Genomic DNA, 19,308 nt, shown 5'->3' with positions numbered 1-19,308 from the left:
CCAAGGGACGAATGACCTTCGGGTTAAAGTCCCTCTCAAACAACAACAACAACAACAACAACAGCATGCAACGCCCTATAAATGTTCCGTAATTCATTCAATTTTGTTCGATGGAGTATACATTATCAAAGTTACCCCAAAACAGAAAACCGACTTTCGTTTATATGAAAAATTATAAATCCATTCAGAATAAATCTTTTGGCAATCTATCAACTGCAATCGATAGTTAGGATACCAGTACTTGTTTTAAAAATTTAAATTATAATTCTTTGAAACAGCATGCCTAAATATTCAAGTTTTCTTCGAAAAAACTATCAAAGTTACCCCGTTTTACGGTACCCCAAAACAGAAAGCCGACTTTCGATTTTATGAAAAATTATATATCCATTCAAAATAAGTGTTTTGGAAATCTATCGACTGCAATCGATAGCTAGGATGCCAGTACTTGTTTTTAAAATATAAATTATAATGCTTTGAAACAGCGTGCATAACTATTCAAGTTTTCTTCGAAAAAACTATCGTAACTTTTACGTTACCTTTTGACGTTAACTACGTCTTACGGCAATATACTGGGTGTCAATTGAAAATCTAAAATTTTGCGACCGTCACGAAATTATGTAAGATTTTGAACGCTAATAACTCAGTCATTTATCGATAGATTTTCAATATTTTCCCACCAATCGATCGGAAATGTATACAACAATTTCCTCGAATGGAGAAAACTATTGATTATTGCAATAAACTATTGAAAATTGGGAAAATGTCGACCCCTTTCTTACGCAACCAATCACGTGCAAGCAGTTTTCCACGCTTCTTTTGCGTTCCGCTTCGCACTGTAAAACCAGACCGATTCCTGCTTCTTCGCTCATTCTTCTTTTTGCCGTCAGATTGTGAACATGGTCGGCGAGCAAGTCTCGAGTGCCTTTCGCATTCTCAATTCAGTTTTCAATGGAACGCGAATGGAACAACAACACGCCGCCGCGACTGAAGCCGCTTGTTAAAGCGCCCATCATCATCGCCACCGCAAACCTCATCGGGCGAGGAGGATTTCTACCAGTGCGCCGTCAGCATCTAGCTACCAGAGGCAAGCTCTTGATAATCAAGCGGCGGCAAAATACCAGCGTCCGGATTGTGAAATCGCTCAAGATTTCTAATGGACTCGCGCTTCCAGAATTGGCGCTGCAGGAATCGGGGCGCAAAGGTAAGTTTGTACGAGGTGGCTGAAGAAAATCGACCAAAGCCGCTTGTTGAAGCGCACATCGTCATCAGCACCGAAAATCTCACCGGGCGAGGAGGATTGCAACCAGTGCGCCGTCAAAATGTGTCCGTGTTAAGTAAATTCAACAATTCAATCGGCCCTTTCCAGAGCCAACAAATGTGTTTTAAAGAGTTAATTGTGTAATATTCCCTAATGTGTTTACCACATACTAGCTATAATTTCTCAATTCATCTCATAGCAGCATACAATAATTGATTTATTACGAATAATTGACAATACGGCAATTTGAGGATGTTTCCGAGGACGCTGCTGCAGTGCCGTCGGGATGCAATAACAGCATAATGCTAATCTTGTACATCCCTTACCCAGACATCAGTTTCATATAGCCTATTTCCCAGATAAGAAAACGAAGAATTTGAAAGGACCTGCTGAAACCTGCTATTCTAAGGGTATAAAGCATCCCTTCTTCGTTGAACTCGGTTTCATTCCGAATCAAACTGCCGTTGTGAACGGTTGCGTGTTCTTTTTGAGTTGCGAGACACAAGTTCGAATTCTCCCCCGTTCGTGTGCGAAGTGCACTTTTCGCGATTTCCCGCTCCCGCGACTGCTCTCCGGCGCTAACTTACCTCCTTGGGGTGGCTAGCCAGAAGGCATCTCTGCAAGCAGAGCAACCGCGGCCCATAGCGATGGGTCGTAATAGAAAGCAAAAGGCGGACTCCGCCTAGATCCCCGCCCCGCTGGCCGACAGCGGGCAGACCAGCGCACCGAAACGAGCCAGGAATGAAGATGCCAACCCGGCGGCATACAGCAGGTTGCTGGCAAACAACCAGTTTGCCTCCCTGCCTGTGGACCAAGCCCCCCCGGGCGCGAAAGTTCCCCCCCTCTTCACGGCGTCGAAGGACCTCTCGGCGCTGCGATCCGAGCTAGCGGCCAACAACATCCGGCCGCTGTTCAAGCTGTGCCATACCGGCACCAAAATCATGTGCGCTTCGGGCGCCGACTTCGTCAAGGCCGGCAAGCTACTGAAGGCAAAAGGGGTGGAATTCTACACCCACGATGCCCCCGGTAGCAAGCCGTTGAAAGTTCTCATCCGAGGGCTACCGGAGTTAACCCCAGAGGCCATCATCGATGAAATGAAGGCGGCTGGACTCAAGCCGACGAGTGTGTTCCCCATCCGGCGAGCACAAGGAGGACGACACCGGGACCAGCTCTACCTGGCCCATTTGGAGAAGGGGTCTACCACCATGGCGGGCCTGACGAGGGTGAGAGCGCTCTTCCACATCGTGGTGGAATGGGAGCGCTACCGCCCGAAGAAGCGAGACGTGACGCAGTGTGGCAATTGCCTCGCGCTCGGTCACGGGACACGAAACTGCCACATGAAGCCCCGCTGTGGCAAATGTGCCGGTGCGCACGCCACTACGACTTGCCAACCGATGGAGGGCACCGAACCGAAGTGCGCCAACTGCGGTGCAAATCACGAGGGCAGCAGCCGCAACTGCCCCAAACGTGCGGAATTTCTGGCAATCCGCCAGCAAGCATCCGCCAAGAAGCTGGGACGGCAACGCCAGCGCCAACCACCTCCACCGATGACTGAGGAGCACTTCCCGACGCCCCGGTACCAAGTGCCCAATCTGCCACCGCTTCCATCAACCCACCGGCAAGCATCCCGCCAGCCGGCCCCTTCTGTTCAGCATCGCCTCGCGGCCGCCGCCGCCGCCCCACCGGTGCAGAATGCGCCCCCTCCTGGATGGGGGAATCCTGTACGCAGTGCCCCCGGCGCTCCTCCCTCCGACGACGGCTCCCTGTATACTCCGGAGCAAATGTTGGAGTACACCAGGGACTTGTTCCAACGGCTGCGCGCCTGCCGTTCCAAGTCGGAGCAGATCAACGCCGCCAACTCGGTGGTATTCGCCTTTCTCGCCAAATATGGCCCGTGAGGCCACCACCAAGATCCTCAATTGGAACGCTTGCTCCCTCCGGAGCAAAAACCGAGAGTTGTTCGCCTTCCTGGACCAGGAAGGCATCGACATAGCCGTGATAACGGAGACGCACCTCAAGCCGGAAGTTAACATCTTCATCCCCGACTTCCGGCTCGTGCGGCTTGACCGGTGCGGATCCGAAGGTGGAGGCGTTGCGGTTGCTCTGCGGAGGAACGTAAACTGCACCCTGCTGCCGAGCTTCCAACTCCAAGTCATCGAGGCCGTAGGTGTTCGGGTGGAAACCTCCATCGGCCCAATTACGATCATCGCGGCGTACTGCCCGAAGCAAACCAACATCAACGAGCCCTAAAGCAAGACCTCGTCAAACTGACACGGCGGCAGGGGCAGTTCATCCTGGCTGGCGATCTGAACGCAAGACACGAGACCTGGGGAAACCCCCGGCGAAATAGGAACGGCCTCATCCTACAACAGGAACTGGAGGAAGGCCACTACACCATCCTGAGCCCGGATTCACCCACCCGCCTGAGCCGGTCCGGGGCCCATGCGACCATTGATGTCTTCCTGACCAACATGGCCGACAACATCTCCCAACCGGTTGTTCACCAGGACTTGAGCTCGGACCACTACCCGGTGGTGGCAGAAGTTGGTTCCCTGGTCAACCGGCATCGGGTCTCCCGGCGCAACTACCACCGTGTCGACTGGGGCCAATTCCAGCGGTGTGTAGACGCTAACATCCAGTACGAGGCTCCCCTGGCGTCCGCTGAAGACATCGACCGGCACCTGCAGAGCGTCGAAGAGGCCATCTCCGTGGCCCGAGATCAGCATGTACCAGCATCTGGTCAGGTGAGCAACACCCTTTTTATCGATCGTGTTACCAAAGATCTCATTCGTTTAAGGAACACCAAACGCAGGCAGTACCAACGCTCTGGTCTGCCCGCGTTGAAAAGCGAAGTCAATCGCATATCCAAAATAATCAAGGCCAGAATGGTGGACCTCAGGAACGATGATTTTTCCAACAAGATCCGCTCTCTCCCAGATTGTGCTAGGCCATTCTGGAAGATGACCAAACTTTTGAAATCCAAACCCAGACCTATTCCACCGTTGATCCCATTAGACAACACCGATTCTAAGGATCGCTTGATAACCCCTGCGGAGAAGGCTGCTGAGATAGGTCGGCATTTCGTCAGTTCCCACAATCTAGGGCTAGACATTCCTAGCCCTCACGAAGCTGCTGTTTCCGAACACGCAGCTAACCTACACCGATCTCCCAACGACTTCTCGGAGGAGTTGGAGATCACTGCTGACGAGTTGCTGACCTATCTCAAAACATCCAAAAACATGAAGGCCCCAGGTTTCGACAACATCCTGAACTTGGAGCTCAAGCAATTGAGTCTCCAGTTCTACCAACATCTGGCACTGATTTTCAATCAGTGCCTTCGACTTAGCTACTTCCCCTCGTCGTGGAAGTCAGCAAAAGTCATCCCCATTAAGAAACCTGGGAAGGATCCTTCCTCCCCCAAAAGCTATCGACCCATCAGCCTTCTCTCAGGGTTATCAAAGCTTTTTGAAAAAGCGATCAACAGACGGCTGCTTTCGGCAGCCGATCAAAACAACATCTTGCTCGAGGAACAGTTTGGCTTTCGACGCGGTCGTTCAACCGTGCACCAACTGACTCGAGTAACCAACATCCTCAGGCGGAACAAGTCCCTTGCCAAATCCTCCGCCATGGCGTTGCTCGATGTTGAAAAAGCATTCGACAACGTCTGGCACGACGGCCTGGTGTACAAGCTGCACCGATACAATCTTCCCACCTATTTGGTGAAAATCATCAAACATTATCTGTTTAACAGGACGTTCAGGGTTTCCCTTAATGGAGTCAACTCAGACCCTCACAACATCCCCGAAGGTGTTCCACAGGGCAGTATTTTAGGTCCCCTACTATACAACCTGTTCACCTCGGACATGCCTCAGCTCCCTGAAGGCGGCTCTCTGTCACTGTTCGCTGACGACACATCAGTCGTCTACAGCGGCAGATTCACGAGAGCACTAACATCTCGACTCCAGAGAGGCCTGAACGTTTTGTCAGATTATTTGAACAGCTGGAAGATCTGTATCAACGCAGCGAAGACCCAGGTCATCCTCTTCCCCTATTCCAAATCCCCCACACTTCTTCCGGCTGAGGATTGTAAAATCACCCTCGGTGGATCAACGGTGGAATGGTCTGATGCACCCGACTACCTTGGGCTAACGTTAGACAGCAAGCTTCTCTTCAGGCAGCAGGTTGACAAAACGGTCATCAAAAGCAATATCTTGCTAAAAGCACTTTACCCACTCATCAACCGGAAGTCAACTCTGTCTTTGAGGAACAAGCTTGCTGTTTACAAACAGGTCATTCTTCCAGTAATTGAATATAGCGTACCAATCTGGGAGAGTTGCGCTAAAACCCACCATCTGAGGCTCCAGAGGACCCAGAATAAGTTCCTCCGGATGATCCTCAACAGTCCTCCGAGAACGAGGACAACCGAGGTCCACCGTCTGGCTAAGATCAAAACATTAGAGGAACGCTTTGGTGACTCGATCGAAAAATTCAGGGCTCGTTGCCACCAATCTGGCCAGCAGGTCATCCGGGACCTCGTTCCCCCTAGGTTATCAAATTTTTTGTAGTGTAAATAGTAGTAGTTAGGTTATCAAATTTTCTTTTCTTTTCTTTCTTCAAAACTACCAGAGCCTTAAAGGCCGATTAATTACACTAGGGTAAAACCAAATCTATTTCACAACAAAACCAAAAATCAACAAAAATCAAAGCTGAAGGACCTGAAGGTCAAAGACTTAAAATGTAAAAATTGTTACTATGTAAAAAATCTGACAAATAAACATGAATTTAATGCAAAAAATGAACTCGGTTTCATTCTGTTTTCGCTTTCGAGCTGGTAAGAGCTCCTCCAAACCTGCTCAGCTCCTCGCTACCAGAGGCAAGCTGTTTGTACGAGATGGCTGAAGAAAATCGACCAAAGCCGCTTGTTGAAGCGCACATCGTCATCCGCGCCGCAAATATCATCGGGCGAGGAGGATTGCAACCAGTGCGCCGTCAAAGTGTGTCCGATCACCAAGCGGCGGCAAGTTTGTACGAGATGGCTGAAGAAAATCGACCAAAGCCGCTTGTTGAAGCGCAAATCGTCATCCGCACCGCAAATCTCATCGGGCGAGGAGGATTGCAACCAGTGCGCCGTCAAAGTGTGTCCGTGTTACGCAAATTCAACAATTCAATCGGCCCTTTTCAGAGCCAACAAATGTGTTTTAAAGAGTTAATTGAGTAATATTCTCCAATGTGTTTACCACATACTTGCTATAATTTCTTAATTCATCTCATAGCAGCATACAATAATTGATTTGTTACGAATAATTGACAATACGGCAATTTGAGGATGTTTCCGAGGACGCTGCTGCTGTGCCGTTGAGATGCAATATATTTTCTATTGTTAAGAAATGAATCAAATATAACGTAACGCAAAATTTGCCAGCTTTGGTTCCCCTTCTTTCCCCATGTATTGGAAGATTTTAAATTTTTATATTAACACTTCGAAAGACCCTCTCCCTCCCCTTTTGCGTTACGTAATATTTGAACGCATGTTTTCCAATTTCCGTTGTGATGCACCATCATTGCCAAAGCCAAGATAAAAATTTGCCTAATATCACAAGATGCAAATTCTTCTTCTTCACAGCAGCAAAAATAATCTTGTTTCATAATGTCTTTGATAAATTCTAGAAGGGGAGGAGCCTAAGTCTATATTCTGGGGGTATAAAAGATGCAGACATCATCTGTCTGCCATCATTTTCATTTGAAGCGCTCGACATGACGAAACCAGGAGGTGTCGCCACGAAGAAACGCGTGACCTTCGATCGTAGAAATCTTTCTACGATCAAGAAGAAGGCACGCCAACGCAGGAGGAGGAAATTCTTGCAAACTAAGTTTGTAAGTATCGACAGGAGGGTTTTCCGACGGGGTAGTAACATCCTCGTTACTATCACGTACGGAAAAGTCTAGCAACGTGACAAGAAAAACGGCCCTTTTCAGGGCCAACATTACTATTAAAGAGTTGTTTCGAACAGTTTTCCTTAATTCTAATAATAAGCAATTTGGTAAACCACTTATAGGGTAAGTGTACCAGTTATGGACATAGTGGTTCCGTATTTCGCCATAAGTGATTACTTGAATTCGTTTATTCTAATTTTGAAAAGTTTAGTGTGTTATAGCAGATAGATTCAAGATATATCTTGATGATAAAACATTCAAAGAAATTGAAAATGAGAAATATTTCGAAATTTCACATATGGTCAAACATATGGAACCACTATGGCCATAACTTTTACACTTTCCCTATAAGAGAGCTTCGAAGTGGTTCTGTAGTGACTGCTGATAATATATTTATTTATAACTAGCGGTCCAGGCAAACTTCGTCTTGCCATCAAGTAGGCTGTTGAAAAATGCTATGAATCGTCCCATACAAAATGACAGTTCTGTTCACTCTCGTTTTTTCCAATTTTCCTGGTGAATATCATTGGATTTTCATACAGACAAACACGTCGGAACCCTTGACGAACAAAGCGGATAAAGAATCATCCCGAGCCGTTCACCCATTCATAAGCCATTTCGTGACATACAAACACCATTCCATTTTTATTTATATAGATTTGGTAGTCATGATAAGAACAACATGCATGTGGAAACATGAAGCGCATTTTGGATTTTTGATTGTTGTCAATATGGCCACATTGTGAAGAAAGAAAATTTCCAATTCATCAATATATCGCAATACAATATCGCAATCTCAAATTTCTAATTATTATGCACAGAAATAATGAAAAATTCATCCCATATACCCATATACCCCGTATATACAAAACCAACATAGAAAGCAATGGGGTAGATATACCCTCTATTTTAAAAATATTTATCTCACTGATAGAATTAATAGCAAAACCCGATCAGTTGGATAAATAGATTATTAATAGATTCGATCCAATGCCCTTGCGTACAACGCATGCCAAATAAGGGCTGAGTCACAAATTTCGTAAGGCTGAGGGGGGTCGGTGGGTGGCTGTCCTTAAGATGTTAAAGCTCATACAAAATTCGAAAAATATTCATACAAAATGCGTTACAAGAGAGTCGAATAAGTTTGACCGTGCTTTACGGAGAATTCCCTATCACAGACATCACATTCATGTTTCAAAGTGTTGATAAAGATAATATTCCTCTTTAATTTCCAATTTGGAGTGATTTCTGTTTTGGAGTTTCCCGGAGATTTTTACAAAAACAAGTTTGAAATAGTGAAGCTGAGAAATGTCGCAGTATTTGGCCACCCTGTATGTGAAGAATTACCGGAAGCGTCCCGGTAATGAGCAGCCAGGAACTCAACCGAAGCAGCCAAGGACCGACGCAGAGCGGGCTCGGAGCTATCGGGAGAGAATGAAGGCGGCCAAAGGTTAAGCGTCTACAACCAGTGGTTGGGACGCTGGCGAAGGGCCTTCAACGCGAGGTACGTGATTTTGTTTATCTTTTAAATTTGGGGAAGTTAATTCTTGCAATAGTTTCCAAACGCTAAATGCATTGCGAAATTATATCAAGAGCGTTAAGCGGTAATTTTACCTTCTTCCACCAAACAATTTGAGTTTTGTGGAATCAATAATTCATTCCGATTATCAGCTAATGATGTACAAAACATCTATTAAGTGGAACCTTAATTTGAAATTATGATAATTCATAAACTCTAACCCAAATTATCTGAAATAACACAAAAGTCTTCTCTATCTGCAGTCGATATTGAAGGGATCATCGAGTTACAGAACACAAAATCAGTGCAACTCAGTCCAAGGGACCATCGAGGTAGCCATAAAAGCCAACTTTTACAATGGTTCTCTCGATATCGTGGTACGGAACATCTAGTAGGGGAGAATTGACTGTATAGTCCCTGTTCAGTCAGAAACAACATATGGCGTTTTTTGATTGGCAGAAAGGGCAATTATTTGTTTGAAAGCCTGGAAAACCACATTTCTCACAAAAGACGTGTTTTTCTTGCTCACAATTTTTTGAATTATGGCCTTCATCATGGCAATTAAAGCACACACCACGTTTGATTGGAATGTAGGCATTTACAATCCTCTGAAGTGCGTTTGTACCTGACGTAGAAGGTTTTGGGTCGGACTGACGATTTTGTTGTTGATTGCTCTCTGGTCTTGGTTTAGGTTTATAGGTGACATATACCTAATTATTTTAGAATCATTCGAACCGAACCTGGAAGGAGCTACAAGGGAGTTTCGGAAAAGATTCTTGGAGAATCGTTTTGGACATCCGTGTGGTGTGTGTGACAGGTTGTGGTTTAAGAACGATCTGAAGCCAGTTACCACCGCTGAAGCCAGTGTGTTGGTCACCTTCACTGAAGGATTGCAGGCATGTTTAACATGTCACACAAGCCTGAAACAGGGAAAGGTGTCAACGCTGGCAGTCTCTAACGGATTTTGTTATCCTAATTATCCAACTAACCCATCTCTTCCACCACTGGATCCGATTGCCGAGCGATTGATTTCTCCGCGACTGCCTTTTATGCAGATTCGCCGCTTGCGTTTTGCGGCAGGTAAATATAGTATCTTATTCTATTTAGAGTTGTTGTCAAACCTTAAGTGTGTTTCAGGAAATTATGGCATCATCGGACAGGTGATCAATGTTCCAGTGGATGTGGATAAGATGGTGAAGGAACTACCGCGACAGTTGGATGACGACAGGGCCTTTAACGTTTCAATCAAGAAACACCTGATCCACAAATCCAGTTATCTGTCTGGATTCGTTAAGAAGGACACCATTAAGGCCTGGCTGCAGTACCTGGGGACGACTCCGCTGTATAACCGATACGGAATTACATACAGCGAGGACAACCTGCAAGCCATTGGTAACGAAATTCGCGATGATGACGCTATCGAAACCATGAACGGCGAAAACGACCTTGAAATGCTGATTGGGCAACAGCAGACGCTTCTGTGGAACGAGGATAAATGTCTGGAAATAGCCCCGGCGCAGAACAGGGTGCCATTATCGATCATTTATGATGAGCACGCTGAGGAGCTGTCGTTTCCAGAGTGTTCAACCCTGAAGTACGTGTAACACCGTTCATGATGGCCACCAGCGAACTGCGGCGCAGTGATCGACGAGCTGCTAAGCCGAAACATGTCCTGTACGTGGCCATGAAAATACTCCGGCTGCGTGTTTCAGAGGGACTTCAGTGTACGTTCAAGTGTATGGCAACGGCCAACATTACACGCGCCATGTTGAACGACAGAGAGTTTCTGGAACAGTGCATCGAAAGGAATTTATCTTTCCTCAAGTCGATTACCGTTTTGATTCATATTACGGACAGCTTCAAATTCCGGACACTCTCGTTTGTATGGGAAACATTTCACACGAAATGTTTCAATTTTCGCCGTCCAAAAGTTCTCATTTTCGAGGCTCGTTTTATTAGGTTTTTTCCATGAATATCATTACACACGTTTTGATTTATTTAAATTTATTCAAGTTGCGGACGCGTATTCTTCACCCACCATCCTAAAGTTAAGGGCTTCCGACGCTCTATAACGCTAAAAAATCATACAGAATGATTTATTTTGTATGGTCCAAGCTGGGTTATACTTCACTGAGGCCTTAAGTGTCCGTAATGTGAATCAAAACGGTACTTATTCGGTGCAATACTGGCAGCAGCGCAAACGAGACCTGTTTGCAATGGTTCGCCAGCTTGGTAAACCGACGATGTTTCTCACTTTAAGCGCCAGTGAAACCAAATGGCCCCTTCTTCTGCAAACACTGCAGAAGTTGTCAGGTGGAAACGTCCAAGGTGAACCGGCTGATGTCATGCAGCAGCTTTCCGCACTACAGCGAGCGACTTTGGTGAACGAGGATCCGGTGACATGCTGCATTTACTTCAACAAGCTTGTTGACGTAATTATGCAATTACTGCAGTCATCTCGGTATAGCCCTTTCGGAAAGTACCGTGTAGTGGAGTATTTTAAACGTATCGAGTTCCAACATCGTGGCAGTCCCCATGCTGCCCCCCCTTTGGCTGGATTGCGATCCAGGTGAGGCGGTTTCCGAGAACATGCCTGCCACGATTCGCTTGATTGATAGCCTCTGTTCCGTAGCCGCAGAGGACTTACCAGATTGCTATGCAAACCAGGTGCACAAGCACACGTTCACGTGTTACAAACGTGGTGACAAAAGCTGCCGATTCAACATCCCTTATTGGCCCATGGATCAAACCAGGATTTTGTTGCCACTCTCCGGTGATGACGGACGTTGTGGACAGCTGAGAAAGCGAGCAATCGAGATTCATGCTGTTCTGGAGACGAAGGCCTTCGATACACTAGAGCAGAACCTCGAGGAATGTAGTTGCACATACGATTACTACCTGTACATTATTCGTGCGGCGATAACCCGTCCTATCGTTCTGGCGAAACGGTCAATGATGGAGTTGTGGACCAATCCATTCAACCCGTGGATCGCCAACATCCTCCGGTCGAATATGGATCTCCAGTTCATCCTCGAGGAATTCTCTTGCGCAGCGTACGTCGTCGAGTACGTAAACAAAACCAACCGTGGCATAAGCAGTCTGCACCGTGATCTTGTGAAGCTTGCAGAGGAGTTTCCCGATCAAGATCACAAGTCTTTGCTGAAGAAAGTCAGCATCAAGATGCTGAATTCGGTAGAGATGTCTGCACAAGAGGCTGCCTGGTATCTTCTTCGCCAGCCAATGTCAGAAGCCAGCAGAAAAGTGGAATTCATCCCTACTATGTGGCCACACGAACGAACCAAGACACGGAAGCGTACTAAACAGATGGATGAAGAAGGCATCACCGACGATTCGATTGACATATGGACATCGAATGTCATTCAAAAATATGAAGTACACGAGGAACTGGATGATGTATGCCTGGCTGATTTTGCCGCTTACTACACGAAAGTGCAGAAAACTGCAAATACATATCATCGTCGAACTACTGCAAGAATCCTGCGTTGGCGTGCGTACCCGATGACCGAGCTTCAGGACTACAAACGCGAGATGGTTCTATTGTTTCTTCCGTTTCGCAGCGAGATGCTAGATGTGCTCGATTGCAACAAATTCCTGCAGTTGTATGATGAGCACGAAGGCGATTTGCTGCAGAAACGGAAAGAATACGACTGTGAGTTCAACCTAGAGCATACGGTCGAGGAATATTTACGATTGCATGGTGCAAATGCTGACCAAGAACAAGATGCTGCTACAGAGAAAAATGCCGAATGTGTCCGATCCATCAGCGCGGTAAATGGCTGGGCATGGCGTACCATTGGTACCTCGCGTACCTGCAGGAATAAAATAGACCACTTTGTGCGGTCCTTAGCCTCTTGCCCAGCAACTCCTATCCCTACCTCCTCGTGGTACTGGCCGGGGTACGAGTAACCTTGGGGAAGATCGGGTAACCAACCCCCGGTGGGAACTTTGGTCGTATGCTGACAGGGAAGGGGGGGTTTGCTTTTGCAAACCTGGAGCGTCTGTACTCCACGTTAGGAGCGGCTCACAACAGCTTCTGTTCCCCATGTCAGGGGCGGCTGATCATCGTCCGAGTGCCAGAGAAGGACTCTAAGCTAAACTGCGCACTATGGCCCTCCGAACATTTAGGGGGAATGATCCTCCGGAAATCTAGGGGGTTGGTGTCAGGCCCTGCAAGCCAACCGTAAAAACACATCAGCACAGGAACGTCAACGAGAGAATACGGACCGGAACAATCGGCAAAGACCACAGCGACGAAAATGGACTAGCGATTGGAAACTCGGTACGTGGAACTGCAAATCTCTCAACTTCATTGGAAGTACTCGCATACTCTCCGATGTACTGAAGACCCGCGGTTTCGACATCGTAGCGCTGCAGGAGGTGTGCTGGACAGGAGCATTGGTGCGAACGTTTAGAGGTAATCATACCATCTACCAGAGCTGCGGCAACACACGCGAGCTGGGAACAGCTTTCATAGTGATGGGTGATATGCAAAGGCGCGTGATCGGGTGGTGGCCGATCAATGAACGAATGTGCAAGTTAAGAATCAAAGGCCGATTCTTTAACTTCAGCATAATCAACGTGCATAGCCCACACTCCGGAAGCACTGATGATGACAAGGACGCATTTAACGCGCAGCTCGAACGCGAGTACGACCGCTGCCCAAGCCACGACGTCAAGATCATCATAGGAGATTTGAACGCTCAGGTTGGCCAGGAGGAGGAGTTCAGACCGACGATTGGAAAGTTCAGCGCCAACCGGCTGACGAACAAGAACGGCCTACGACTGATAGATTTTGCCGCCTCCAAGAACATGGCCATTCGTAGCACCTATTTCCAGCACAGCCTCCCGTATCGGTACACCTGGAGATCACCTCAGCAGACAGAATCGCAAATCGACCACGTTTTGATCGATGGACGGCACTTCTCCGACATAACCGACGTCAGAACCTATCGTGGCGCCAACATTGACTCCGACCACTACCTGGTGATGGTGAAACTGCGCCCAAAACTATCCGTCATCAACAATGTACGGTACCGACGCCCACCCCGGTACAATCTCGAGCGGCTGAAACAACCGGATGTCGCCAATGCGTACGCGCAGCATCTTGAGGCAGCGTTGCCGGATGAGGGCGAGCTCGATAGGGCCCCTCTTGAGGACTGCTGGAGGACAGTCAAAGCAGCCATTAACGACGCTGCCGAAAACGTTGTCGGATATGTGGAACGGAGCTCAAGAAACGATTGGTTCGACGAGGAGTGCCAGGAGGTTTTAGAGGAGAAGAATGCAGCGCGGGCTGCAATGCTGCAGCATGGTACGCGGCAAAACGTGGAACGATACAGACTGAAGCGGAAACAGCAAACCCGCCTATTCCGGGACAAAAAGCGCCGCCTGGAAGAGGTGGAATGCCAAGAGATGGAGTTGCTGTACCGTTCTCAAGAAACGCGGAAGTTCTATCAGAAGCTCAACACATCCCGCAAAGGCTTCGTGCCGCGAGCTGAGATGTGCCGGGATAAGGATGGGAGCATCTTGACGGACGGACGCGAGGTGATCGAAAGGTGGAAGCAGCACTACGATGAACACCTGAATGGCGCAGAGAACACAGGCACAGAAGGTCAGGACAGCGAAGGCGATGGCTACGTCAGCACAGCGGACAGCGGAAATCAACCAGCTCCCACGATGGGGGATGTTAAGGATGCCATTCAACAGCTCAAGAACAACAAAGCCGCTGGCAAGGATGGTATCGGAGCCGAACTCATCAAGATGGGCCCGGACAGGTTGGCCGCTTGTCTGCATCGGCTGATAGTCAGAATCTGGGAAACGGAACAGCTACCGGAGGAGTGGAAGCAAGGCGTTATATGCCCTATCTACAAAAAGTGCGACAAACTGGAGTGTGAAAATTATCGTGCAATCACCATCCTAAACGCCGCCTATAAAGTGCTATCCCAGATTCTCTTCCGTCGTCTATCACCTATAGCAAACGAGTTCGTGGGAAGTTATCAAGCAGGTTTCATCGACGGCCGCTCGACAACGGACCAGATCTTTTCCGTGCGGCAAATCCTCCAGAAATGCCGTGAGTACCAGGTCCCTACGCACCATTTGTTCATCGATTTCAAGGCGGCATACGATAGTATCGACCGCATAGAGCTATGGAAAATCATGGACGAGAACAGCTTCCCCGGGAAGCTCACAAGATTGATCAGAGCAACGATGGACGGTGTGCAAAACTGCGTGAAGATCTCTGGCGAACACTCCAGTTCGTTCGAGTCTCGGCGGGGACTACGACAGGGCGACGGACTTTCGTGCCTGTTGTTCAATATTGCGCTTGAAGGTGTCATGCGGAGAGCCGGACTTAACAGTCGAGGCACGATTTTCACGAGATCCGGACAATTTGTTTGCTTCGCGGACGACATGGATATTATTGGGAGAAGATTTGAAACGGTGGCAGATTTGTTCACCCGCCTGAAACGCGAAGCAACAAGAATCGGGCTAATGGTGAATGCGTCGAAAACAAAGTACGTGCTGGTTGGCGGAACTGAGCGCGACAGGGCCCGCCTAGGAAGCAGTGTTACGATAGACGGAGATACCTTCGAGGTGGTGGACGAGTTCGTCTACCTCGGATCCTTGTTGACGGCTGACAACAATGTTAGTCGGGAAATACGAAGGCGCATCATCAGCGGAAGTCGTGCCTACTATGGGCTCCAGAAGAAACTGCGGTCAAGAAAGATTCACCCCCGCACCAAATGCACGATGTACAAAACGCTCATAAGACCGGTAGTCCTCTATGGGCATGAGGCGTGGACTATGCTCGAGGAGGACTTGCAAGCTCTTGGGGTTTTCGAACGCCGAGTGCTAAGGACGATCTTCGGCGGCGTGCAGGAGAACGGCGTGTGGCGGCGAAGGATGAACCACGAGCTCGCTCAACTCTACGGCGAACCCAGTATCGTGAAGGTAGCTAAAGCTGGAAGGATACGCTGGGCAGGGCATGTTGCAAGAATGCCGGACAACAACCCTGTAAAGATGGTGTTCGCCACGAATCCGGTCGGAACAAGAAGGCGTGGGGCGCAGCGAGCTAGGTGGATTGACCAGGTGCACCAGGACCTGGAGAGCGTGGGTCACAGTCGAGGATGGAGAGAAGCGGCCGTGAACCGAGAGAATTGGCGAAATATTGTTGGCGAGGCTTTATCAAGATAATTGATGTAAAGCCAAATAAGTAAGTAAGTAGTCCGATCCATCACCATGGAGCCCAACGACGATGACATCCAGAATTTGCCGACTCATGCATTAGCTGCTGTTGTCAAACAGCGGACCAATGTCATGAGCAAGCAAGCTTACTGCGAAATGGTCCGCGCCACGAACCCTGAACAGCGAGCTTTGATTCTGCACGTCATACACACGATCCACAGTATCGATGGCAATCGCAAACCGTTGCAGATCTTCTTCACTGGCCCGGCTGGTAGTGGCAAAACCTTCACTTTGCGTGTTCTGATGGAGACATACAACCGGTTCAGTCAATCGCATAATGCACAAAATAATGCATATGTTGCTTGTGCTTCGACTGGGAAGGCAGCAGTAGCAATTGGTGGAACAACGGTCCATTCTGCTTTCCGCTTGACCATGTCGCGCAGAAACAACGCCAAGCTGAGTTTTGAGACCCTTCAGCTGTATCGCAATGCATTTGCTCACGTCCGGGCAATAATCGTCGATGAGGTCAGCATGATCGGTGCCAATGTGCTGGATTCCATTCATGCACGGCTGCAAGACATTCGAGGTGAATTTGACGATGCGTTCTGTGGCATTGACATCATCCTTGTTGGGGACTTCCGTCAGCTTCCGCCAGTAAATGCTAGGTTTGCTTGGAAACCGCCAGCAAATTCCATGCATGGTGCAGTTCTCTGGCAATCGCTCCAGTTTTACCCCCTTGTCAGAGTCATGAGGCAAAGTGACGAGCAGTTTTCCACTGTTTTGACAAGGATTGGAAATGGTACTCGGTTGTCAGGTAATATCAAAATATTTCATTCACACAAATGTTGCAACATTCATTATTTGAATTTCAGATGAGGAAACGCAGCTGATAGAAAGTCGCTTTCGAACGGCAGAATGGTGTAAAGAAAATGTGCCCAACTCCATACGTCTCTTCCACCGCAACGTCGACGTAGACCAGTACAATAACGAGGTACTTAGGGGAACCGATGGACTGGATTGTTTAGCTGAGGATGCATTTAGTGGCTACCGGAGTGACGAGCAGCTTGCAAGTGCAAGGAACAAGCTCCACAAAATGAGCGTTGTGGAAGCTGGTGGCTTGCCATATCTGCTGCGTCTTACTGTTGGAATGCCGTATATGATCACCACAAACGTCGAAGTAGATGACGGCATTGTCAATGGCGCCATTGGGGTGCTCATGTACGTGGAGAGTAATGAAGACGATCCGCAGCATCAAACAACCCGGTTGTGGTTAAAGTTTGAGAACGAGGCAATCTGAGCGATGTTGCGGATCAAATCTAGGCCTCTAGTGTACTCCAGACCAGGTGTATTGCAGCCAAATTGGACACCGATTGCAAGGCGCTCAGCAAACATTGCTCTCGGAAACATGAAGTGTAAGAGGGTCCAATTTCCAGTGGTTAGTGCATGTGCTCTTACTGTGCACAAATCGCAGGGAGGGACCTTTCCACAAATCGTGTTCCAGTACGAGAAAGGCCAAGAACAGCAGCTGGTTTATGTTGAACTCTCCAGAGTGTCTTCCTTGGATGGTTTGTACTTGACTAATCCCAAGAACGAATTCAAGTTCCACCATGCCAAGGGAAGCGATTCGCCGAAGATGAAGGAACTTCGAACGGAAATGGAGCGCTTGTCCAATCATCGCCTCACAACTCTCAGTGACGAAGTGCTGGAATTCGTTGCAAACCGAGGCTCTGGAGTTGTGTTGGTGTCTGCGAACGTTCAAAGTTTGATCGCCCATTCTCGAGATGTAGCCACAGATCATGTCCTGATAACCGGCGATTACCTTGCCCTGAGTGAGACATGGATGGATGACGAAACTTCGGCGGAAATAGAGGGGTTTACTTGCATCTCTCAATCAAAACGGACCAGCACGACAGCCGCAGGCGTAGCAATCTACAAACGGAATGAATCGTCTTCAATTGAAGTTCCTCATGCTATTCACAAACTATGTGCGAGCCATGACGAACAACTTGGTTTGGCCGACGAGTATGGCGACGTTTGTGCTGTGGAGATTCAGGTTATGGGTACCCAAACGCTCTTGATTTCGTTGTATATTTCACCGAGCACCACCACGAAACAGAAGAAATTCTTCATCGTGCGGAATCTCTTCACGTACACGACATCGTGCATGCCCATCGTCGTCACCGGTGATTTCAACATAGATGTGTCGAAGGAAGAAAATACTGAATTCATCGCCTTCATGAAACAGTATCTTCACCTAGAGTTAGCTACGGACCCCTCAGAAGCCACAACTCTCGGAGGAACTTGCCTGGACTTGACATTCACACGCAACATTAGTGCGGAAAGTAAACGCTACTGTGCGTACTTCTCGTACCACCGGCCTGTACTGTCAGTACTTGTGTTGCCTAGTGGTAAGTTTTGCAATAGTATTAAATGACCGACAATATAGTCTCTAACAAAGAAATTGACTTATTTCAGAACCTCAAGAGTCCACACAACACGAGTAATTCAACGATCATGAGATCTGGACATCGCTGCTGATAAAGGATACCGGCATTTCTCCTCCTTGGCCTGACAATCCAGCGGTAGTCAGTGTTGTTCTCTCATCATTTTTCCTGCAGTCGGGGCAACTCTACCGATTTGAGTTTGGGCCTCGGCCTTGCTCCGGTAGAGCTCTGCTTTGTTCTTGCCAACAACCAACAATGCTTTCGTTCAAACTGCTTCCATCCAAGTGTTGGGATAGTTTTCCTGGGAGATATCTGCATTGCTCCGATATCAACGCTGGCAGCCCGGCGAGTAGATCGTAGCTTCATCATTTTTCCTACAGTCGGGGCATCTCTGCCGTTTGAGTATGGGTCTCGGCTTTACTCCGGTAGAGCTCTGCATTGTTCTTACCAACAACCAACAATGCTTTCATCCAAGTGCTGGGATAGTTTGCCACCCGATAGCTCGGACTGTGATTCTTGGCTCATCTGTGAGGTAATTATAATTTGACCAAACCATATAAAAATGTCTGACTTCATTTCGTTTTACACTTCTAGCACCTATATCCACAAAGGATTCCGCACATCGTTGGAACTTTTCTTCCTCTGGGAGAATTCTGCTTTGCTCCGATATCAACGCTGGCAGCCCGATGCGTAGATCGGACTCAATCGTTAGTCAGCGATTGTTGGATACGTTCTCTCATCATCGAAAGCTCCATCATTTTTCCTGCAGTCGGGGCATCTCTGCCGTTTGAGTATGGGTCTCGGCCTTACTCCGGTAGAGCTCTGCCTTGTTCTTGCCAACAACCAACAATGCTTCCATCCAAGTGCTGGGATAGTTTGCCACCCAATATCTCGGACTATGATTCTTGGCTCATCTGTGAGGTAATTATAATTTGACCAAACCATGGAAAAAT

The sequence above is a fragment of the Aedes aegypti genome, chromosome 3, assembly GCF_002204515.2.
Source record: "Aedes aegypti strain LVP_AGWG chromosome 3, AaegL5.0 Primary Assembly, whole genome shotgun sequence".
In the NCBI taxonomy this organism is placed as follows: Eukaryota; Metazoa; Arthropoda; class Insecta; order Diptera; family Culicidae; genus Aedes; species Aedes aegypti.
This window is presented reverse-complemented; position numbering follows the sequence as displayed.